This window comes from Myotis lucifugus, unplaced genomic scaffold (genome assembly GCF_000147115.1).
Source record: "Myotis lucifugus unplaced genomic scaffold, Myoluc2.0 scaffold_60, whole genome shotgun sequence".
NCBI classification, from domain to species: domain Eukaryota; kingdom Metazoa; phylum Chordata; class Mammalia; order Chiroptera; family Vespertilionidae; genus Myotis; species Myotis lucifugus.
Genome location: NW_005871108.1, coordinates 6,110,592 through 6,120,378, shown reverse-complemented (window position 1 = coordinate 6,120,378; position 9,787 = coordinate 6,110,592).

The window sequence follows — 9,787 nt, the reverse complement described above, 5'->3', positions numbered from 1 at the left end:
ATCTGGATCCAGACATTTAGGACCCTTGAGCTTGGAAATCAGAAGCCTTGAAATGGCTTTTGGTCTTAATTGCACTTTAGCAATGGAGAACTTGAACAAAAATCGAATGTTCTCCTAATAGGCCCTAAGCCAATCAGAATGCTGATTAAGTGGCTGTTAAGATGCACCTGAATTTCCCATTGAAGCCACACTTCCCTGCAAACGCTTAAAACCTAGATGCCGCACTGCTCTCCTCACAGCAGCACCCAAAGTATCAGTGCCATTACCCAGTGTTCTCCATTTCGCAGATGAGGAAACTGAGGCCCAGAGAGGAGGCCCGAAATAATATCGTGGGGAAGTGGTGCTTGGTCCACAGCCTTCTGAGAAAGAAAAGAGAGGCTTGGAGAGTCTCAGGTAAGACAGATAAAACCACCGGGCCCTGATCACTAGGATCATGAACATGTGTGGCGCAGGGACCTTTAGAAGGGGGGCCCTAGGAGGGAAAACAGGGGTGCACCCAGGTGACCCTTGGAGATATGATTCTCCCTGGCACTTAACGTGCCAGGCAGCCAGGCACTGTGCATGAGAGCCAGACTGTCCCATTTTGGCTTGAACCCAGAGACCTTCCCCGAAAATTGGCCACCAGCAGCAGCCCCCTAGGCCAGTGCATCCTCAGTCTCATTCTAGATGAGGTGCATTGGAGCAAATGGGAGTAGCTCCTTTTCCCCCTTAGCCAGAAGCTTCCGGAGTCCCTCCCCAGACTTCGTGGTGGGGGAGGGGAGTTGGAAGATAGAGCAAGGCTGTTAGTGTGTCAGGACTTTGCATTTTTTAAAAGTTGTTTTTTTGTTTTTTTTTTAGAGAACAGATTGAGCTGTTGGAGGGGAGAGGGGTTGTGGGGCAGGGTGGAAAAGGTGAAGCGATTAAGCAAAAAACAACAGCTAATAGACACAACAGTATGGTAATTATCAGAGGGAAAGGGAGGTGCGGGGGAGGTAGAAGAGGGTATGGGGGGATAAATGATATAAGAAGAAAAAAAAGATGTTTTATTTAATTACAGTTGACATTCAGTATTATATTAGTTTCAGGTGTCAGCATGGTGGTTAGACATTTACATAACTTACGAATGAAGTGATCCCCTCATAAGTCTAGTACCCACCTGGCACCATACATAGTTATTACTATATTATTGACTATATTCCCTATGCTGTACTTTACATCCCCATGACTGTTTTGTAAGTGCCAATTTGTACTTAATCCCTTCACCTTTATCAGCCATCTCCCTACCCCCCTTGCATCTGGCAACCATCAGTTTGTTCTCTGTATCTATGAGTCTGTTTCTATTTTATTTTGTTTGTTTTTTTAGATTCCACATATAAGTGAAATCATATGGTATTTGTCTTTCTCTGTCTGACTTATTTCACTTAGCATAATACCCTCTAGGTCTATTCATGTTGTTGAAAATTGGAAAATATTGTTTTTTATGGCTGAGTAACATTTCATTATGGAATATTTTATATATGAATACATATCTGTCACATCTTCTTTATCCAATCATCTGTTGATGGGCACTTAGGTTTCTTCCATATCTTGGCTATTGTAAATAATGCTTCAATGAACGTATGGATGCGTATATCTTTTCGAATTAGTGTTCCAGAAGTGGAATTGCTGAGTGATAAGATAGTTCTATTTTGAGGAACCTCCATACTGTTTTCTGTAATGGCTGCACAAGTCTGCATTCCCATCAACAAAGCACAAGGTTCCCTTTTATCCACATCTTCACCATCACTTGTTGTTTGTTAGGATTGTGCATTGTAAACAAATCCATCAGGTAAAGCCCAAGTACATGAAGTTTGAGCATTACCATGTAAAGTTTCTCAATTAGTATCAGAATTTAAAATGTGTCCATTTAGGACTCTCTCATGAAAACTAATCTCAGCCCAAAGATAAATGCTTACACAAGACTGTTCTTTGCAGCACTCTGCATTCTGGTGGAAAATTGCAAGCAACTACATGCCACTCACCAGGAGGTGACAGCTCACAGCAACTCTGGGACCTCCAGGCAACGGGATGTTGCAATGGGGTAAGTTTGTGCACACTAACCTGGGGGATGGTCAAGGTATACTTATTAGGACAGTTGGCCTGCAGGGGCTGCTATGGGTGTCCTGAGATGGTGCCTCGGGAAAGGTGGAAAGAGGTTGGAGGAACAGGTGAAGCAGCTCTGGATAACTAAGGCTAAACAAATGGAGTCCTAGCTCTGGGAGATTTGTGGCTTTCTCACATGAGGTTCTGCATTTTCTTTTCTTTTTTTTTTTTTTTTAAATATATTTTATTGATTTTTTACAGAGAGGAAGGGAGGAGAGATAGAGAGTTAGAAACATCGATGAGAGAGAAACATCGATCAGCTGCCTCCTGCACACCCCCCACTGGGGATGTGCCCGCAACCCAGGTACATGCCCTTGACCGGAATCGAACCTGGGACCCTTCAGTCCGCAGGCCGACGCTCTATCCACTGAGCCAAACCGGCTTCGGCTCTGCATTTTCATCTAATGTGAGTTTCAGCTTGACAGTTTCTTAAAAGCCCGTAATACCTTGTTAGTCAACCACAATTTACTTGCTCCTAGTGTTGGGTATGTACTCATTCACATAGTTCTTTGTGCCTAGTGCATGTCAGGCTGTGTGTTTGAAGATGGGGAACCCACTGGCTAGACCAGGGGTGGGCAAACTTTTTGACTCGAGGGCCACAATGGGTTCTTAAACTGGACTGGAGGTCCGGAACAAAAGCATGGATGGAGTGTTTGTGTGAACTAATATAAATTCAAAGTAAACATCATTACATAAAAGGGTACGGTCTTTTTTTTTTTTTTTTAGTTTTATTCATTTCAAACGGGCCGTAGGGGTCCCGGGTTCGATTCCAGTCAAGGGCATGTACCTGGGTTGCGGGCACATCCCCAGTAGGGGGCGTGCAAGAGGCAGCTGAATCGATGTTTCTAACTCGCTATCCCTCTCCCTCTCCCTTCCTCTCTGTAAAAATATCAATAAAATATATTTAAAAAAAAAATAAAGCTTATATATTTTTTAAAGTAATCTATATATATATAAAAGGCTAATATGCTAAGTGTCTCTCTCATGGTCCAACCGGTCACTATGACATGCACTGACCACCAGGGGGCAGATGCTCAACACAGGAGCTGCCGTGATGTGCACTGGCCATTTACAGAGAAATGGCAGCGCGGACCTGGCATGGACCTGGCACCGACAAAGCAATACTCGGCTTCCCCGAAGTGGGACACAGGCCCTGCCACTACCCTGGAGCGACAGCTGGCCAAATCGCAGCCGATGCTGCCATGGCGCAAAATGCAGCCCCCAGCTCAGCCCAGCCCAGCCCAGAAATGGTCACTGGGTAATGACATTACATAGCAACGCCCAGCTTCCTCTCCCTAGCGACTAGCCTCCTTGGAGTTTCTTCAGCCCAGGAACACAACTTGCTTTATAGCCAGGTGCAAATATTTTACACTTTAACCAAATGTTTGTGAAGCATTTTCCCGTACCTCATCTCATTTGATCCTCACAGAAGTCCTGGAGTAGGTAGATAGGAGACTCGGTGGAATCCTGTTTTCTTTTCATTAGCTGGAAAATGGAGATTTAAAAGATTAGAAACTTGACCCAACTGAAAAGAAGTAAGAAATGGTAGACTTTGAAAATGACTTCAGGTTTTCTCACTGCACAGAATATAGTCAAACACTGATGCAGTTAAATAGGTTACCCTTTGTTCTCCCTGCGTGATCTGCAATAATTGTCTGCTTCGTGTTGATATTTACTGCTGTGTTGCTGACAATTACCTGAAAGAGAAGTTGGGGTGCTTCACTGGGCTGGAAAAAGTTTAGCTAAATCAGATAGCAGGTCTAATTAAGCAAGTTTATTCTATATCTATAAAAGGCTAAGTTGACTTGCGCATGCGTGATACATATAAAGCTCTTGCTGGCGCCAGTTGCACACGTGTGTTTCGATCTGTCATTGTTGATCATGAATTTGGTTGACACTTCTCTTATAGGGAAAGGGCTAATAGTGATATTAAAATATTTCTTCTAATTAATTTCCTTTCAATGTGCACGAATTTGTGCACCAGGCCACTAGTCATATATAAACGTAAATGCCTGTTTGCCCAAGCTTAGGCAATACTGGTATTTATCTTTATTTTATCTTTGTTGGTTTAAATGGTGAGGAATATTACCTAAAAGTTATATATGTCTGCTCTGCATGCTCTCTTAAACAACCAGGCTAAGCTGTGGTCTAGTTATGCTTAATTATCAAATTTTCTTCCTATGTAAACAGTTTGCATGAAAAGAATATTTCAGATGGGCCTAAGTTATGGCATAATAACTCAGGGGTGTCGGTGTGGCACGGATGTGGTGGTGACCTTCAGGTAGGGATGCCACAGTCACTTTTCTTTCTTCTTTTTTTTTTTAAATTCTTTATTGTTTTTTTTTCTTTTTTTTTCCATGCTCTTCTTTATTTTATTTTTTTTAAAATTAAATCTTTATTGTTCAGATTATTACAGTTGTTCCTCTTTTTTCCCCCCATAGCTCCCCTCCACCCGGTTCTAAACCCCCCCCTCACCCCCCCGCACTGTCCTCATCCATAGGTGCACGATTATTGTCCAGTCTCTTCCCGCATCCCCCACACCCCTTTCCCCCCCAAGAATAGTCAGTCCACTCCCTTTCTATGCCCCTGATTCTATTATAATCACCAGTTTATTCTGTTCATCAGATTATTTATTTATTTATTTATTTTTTAATATATATATTTTATTGATTTTTTACAAAGATGAAGGGAGAGGGATAGAGAGTTAGAAACATCGATCAGCTGCCTCCTGCACACCTCCCACTGGGGATGTGCCCGCAACCAAGGTACATGCCCTTGACTGGAATCGAACCTGGGACCTTTTAGTCCGCAGGCCAACCCTCTATCCACTGAGCCAAACCGGTTAGGGCCATCAGATTATTTATTCACTTGATTTTTAGATTCACTTGTTGATAGATGTGTATTTGCTGTTCATAATTTGTATCTTTACCTTTTTCTTCTTCTTCCTCTTCTTAAAGGATACCTTTCAGCATTTCATATAATACTGGTTTAGTGGTGATGAACCCCTTTAGCTTTTCCTTATCTGTGAAGCTCTTTATCTGACCTTCAATTCTGAATGATAGCTTTGCTGGATAAAGTAATCTTGGTTGTAGGTTCTTGGTATTCATCACTTTGAATATTTCTTGCCACTCCCTTCTGGCCTGCAAAGTTTCTGTTGAGAAATCAGCTGACAGTCGTAAGGGTATTCCCTTGTAGGTAACTGACTGTCTTTCTCTTGCTGCTTTTAAGATTCTCTCTTTGTCTTTTGCTCTTGGCATTTTAATTATGATGTGTCTTGGTGTGGTCCTCTTTGGATTCCTTTTGTTTGGGGTTCTCTTAGCTTCCTGGACTTGTAAGTCTATTTCTTTCACCAGGTAGGGGAAGTTTTCTGTCATTATTTCTTCAAATAGGTTTTCAATATCTTGCTCTCTCTCTTCTTCTGGCACCCCTATAATTTGGATGTTGGTAGGCTTGAAGCTGTCCCAGAGGCTCCTTACACTATCTTCGTATTTTTGGATTCTTTTTTCTTTTGCTTTTCCGGTTGGGTGTTTTTTGCCTCTTTGTATTTAAAATCTTTGACTTGATTCTTGCAATCCTCTGGTCTGCTGTTGGGAGTCTGTATAATATTCTTTATTTCAGTCAGTGTATGCTTGATTTCTAGTTGATCCTTTATCACAACATCGAGGGTCTCACTAGATTTCTTGAGGGTCTCATTAAGTTTATCGGCGGTTTCTAGAAAGTTCTTGAAAAACCTTAAAACTGTGGTTTTGAACTCTATATCCAGTAGTTTGCTTTCCTCCATTTCTGTCATTTGTGTCCTGTTTCTTTGTCTCGGCATTTTTTATGCTTCGCTGTGTTGATAGAGTGGCTTTCTGTGCTAAGTGTCCTATAGGGCCCAGTGGCTAAGCCTCCCCAATTACCTGAGGTGGACACTTTTGGTGCTCCCCTTTGTGGGCTTTGTGCACAGTCTTGTTGTAGTTAAGCCTTGATTGTTGTAGGTAACACTAGGAGGAATTGACCTCCAGGCCAATTGGCTGTGAGAATCAGCTGTGTCTACGGTGGGAGAACTTCTGTGCTGAAGACACCCTTATGGGGCAAGACTTGTTTCAGTGGGGCTTTGGTGCTCACTGAGTCTGCCCCCTGAGTGTGTCCCTTATGGATCTGAGGAGTTGTAATTGGATGGTCCCACTCTGACCACTGGGTACACTAGCTCTTGGATCTAAGGAGGTGCTAATCTAGCCTCTGCCTGAGGCTACCCAGCAGAAGCGAGCTGTAAAGCAATGCAAGTTGCCGTGGGGCCTTGGGCCAGCTGCAGTTTGTTAAGTAATTTTCAGATTACAAAGGGCTGGGCCTTTCATATGCAAAAGCCTCCGTGCAAGGCTTGGGCGGGGCAGGCCCCCAGGGGATCAACAGGGCGGCTGGAGGGAGCAGTTATGGTTGCTCTCAGTCCTGCCCTCAGAGGCCCCGGCAATCGCTGTGCGCCTCCGAGAGAAAGCTGCCCTCAAGTTCCGACCGATGCCAGACAGTCCCGTTTCTCCCGTATGAGTCTGGGTCCCCAGAGACTCGCCCGGAACTGGAGCTCAGAGCCTGAGACTCCCTCTCGATTGAAAAAGACAACCTCGCCCTCAGCTGCCAGCTTGCTCCGAGTGCACCTCTGTACCTTAGTATTTTACTTCCGCACTGCACCTCCTCTGAGTCTCGGTATGCTTTTCTCTTTCCTTCTAGTTGTAGAATTTCCACTCAGCCAGCCTTCCTGTGGTTCTGGATGATGTCCGTTCCGTCTTTTAGTTGTATTTTTGAAGTGGTTGTTCGAGGCAGCAATCTCCAGTGTTTACCTATGCCGCCATCTTGGTTTCTCCTAAATTCTTTATTGTTTAAAGAATTACATATAGTATTACATATGTCTCCTTTTCCCCCATTGACCTCTCCCCGGCCACCACCCCCGCCCCCCTAGTGTCTGTGTCCATTGGTTAGGCTTGTATGCATGCATACAAACCCTTTGGTTGATCTCTTACCCCTCCTCCTCCCTGCCTTCCCACTGAAGTTTGATGGTCTGTTTGATGCTTCTCGGTCTCTGGATCTATTTTTGTTCATCAGTTTATGTTGTTTATTAGATTCCACAAATGAGTGAGAGCATGTGATATTTATCTTTCTCCGACTGGCTTATTTCACTTAGCATAATGCTCTCCGGGCCCATCCATGCTGTTGTGAATGGTAAGAATTCCTTCTTTTTTACAGCAGCGTAGTATTCCATTGTGTAGATGTACCACAGTTTTTTTAATTCACTCATCTGCTGATGGGCACTTAGGCTGTTTCCAAATTTTAGCTATTGTAAATTGTGCTGCTATGAACATAGGGGTGCATGTATCCTTTCTGATTGGTGTTTCTAGTTTCTTGGGATATGTTCCTAGAAGTGGGATTACTGGGTCAAATGGGAGTTCCATTTTAAATTTTTTGAGGAAACTCCATATACAGTCGCTTTTCTTGATGTATTCTGGCTTCTAGCCACAGGTTAAATAGAGAGTATTGTGCTTTTAATTTGGGGATTTAAAAAATCTGTTTTCAGTTTCTGGTATTCTGCTCTCCTGCCCATAAGCCACTGGGTACTGGCACTTCTAGTTACAGCTACTCAAACAGCTATAGAAACCAGCTGGTCAGAGTTGCCTGTTTCGCCTGGGAGACTTAATGACTGTATTTTAAGTCCTTGTTTTTATTAGAGTCTGGGTGATAGGATAGATGGGGATCAAATTCCCTTTGGAATGGTTTCATCTTTTTTCTATGTGGGAATTCTCTTATCTCTGGAGTATTTTTTAATTACAAAAGCAAATACACCATGTTAATTATGGCAAATGTAAACAATGCAGAAGTATGTAAAGAAAAAGTAACACCCCCCCTCACTCCCATGTTCCAGCATTAGCCGTGATAACAGGTATGTGTTCTTTCTCACCTTTCTCTATGTTCATGTGCACACATGCAAATATACACGCAGCCTGAGAGTTTTCTCTCCTTCCTCTTATTTACATTCCTTCTGAGTTTTCATCAGGGCTGCAATTAATATTTTCTACATAAGTATCTTTGCAATTCTGACACTCTCCTGAAATAGATTCTCTACGGTGAAATTACTGGGGCAAAGAGTAAGAGTGAATAATTTAAAGGCATATTACTGAAGTGCTCTCCATGACAGCATTTGTAGAGTTCTAGGTCAGTCCTTAGCCACATCAAGTGATACAAGTTTAAGTTAATCTTTGCTTTTTTGGTGGTTAAAGAGTATCCGTTTTTTTTTTTTTTTTTAACTTTTTAAAATTGATTTTTAGAGTGAGAGGGAGGGAGAGAGAGAGAAAAACATTGATTTCTTATTCTACTTATTTATGCATTCATTGATTCTTGTATGTGTCCTGATTGGAGATCAAACCTGCAACCTTGGCATATAGGGACCAATCTCTAGCCAATTGAGCAACCAGCCAGAGCCTTTGTTTGTGTTTTTTTTTATTTGCATTTTTTATTATCACTCACTGAGATTGAATATATATATGTTTTTTAATCCTCAGCTAAGGAGTGAGGATATTTTTTCCTTTGATTTTTAGAGAGAGTGGAAGGGAGGGGACAGAGGGAGAGAGAGAAGGAAAGGAGAGAGGGAGGGAGAGAGAGGAGAGAGGAGAGAGAAGAAGAGAGTAAAACTTCGATGTGCAACCCAGGCATGTGCCCTTGACTGGGAATTGAATGCAGGACTTTCTGGTTCACAGGTTGGTGCTCTAACCACTGAGCTGCCATTCAGTGTGAGATTGAATATTTTAAAATTTAATAATTATTGGATATTTGTCACCTGAATTATCTCCGTATCTTATAAAGTCCTCATGAGTTGTTTTTTTTTAATATTTTTTAAAAATATATTTTATTGATATTTTTACAGAGAGGAAAGGAGAGGGATAGAGAGTTAGAAACATCGATCAGCTGCCTCCTGCACACTGCCTACTGGGAATGTGCCCGCAACCAAGGTACATGTCCTTGACCGGAATCGAACCTGGGACCCTTCAGTCCGCAGGCGGACGCTCTATCCACTGACCCAAACCGGTTAGGGCTTTTAATATTTTTTATTGGTTTCAGAGAGGAAGGAAGAGGGAGAGAGAGAGAGAGAGAGACACACACATCAATGATGAAAGAGAATCATTGATCAGCTGCCTCCTGCACACCCCACACTGGGGATTGAGCCCACAACCCGGGCATGTGCCCTGACTGGGAATCAAACCCGTGACCTCTTGGTTCCTAGGTGGGGGATCAACCACTGAGCCACACCCAGCTAGGCATGAGTTTTTTTCTGATGTCCAGCCAGGGAAACTTTCCCATACCCCTTTAGTTCTTCTGACTGGTAGAATAATTCAAATGTCATATAGCAGAGTAACAGGAGAAAATCAAATTTAATATGTTTTCGTGGGGAATTGACAGAAGCTTGAAAGTTCCGGAGAGAGTGAGGCTAAATGAGGTATATATGTCATTGTGGACTAAGGAGGGGGAGGCAGGCAATTCATAGGCAGATGAGAAAGAGCAAACACTTGGCAAACAAATTCCTGCAAAGTCACCCAGAAACAATGACACAGAGGGGAATCTATAGTGCAGATTTTTGCTTGGCTCCTCCCTGTCTGCCACACTGTATTCATATGCGCGATAAGCTGGATATGCTAAGATTCCC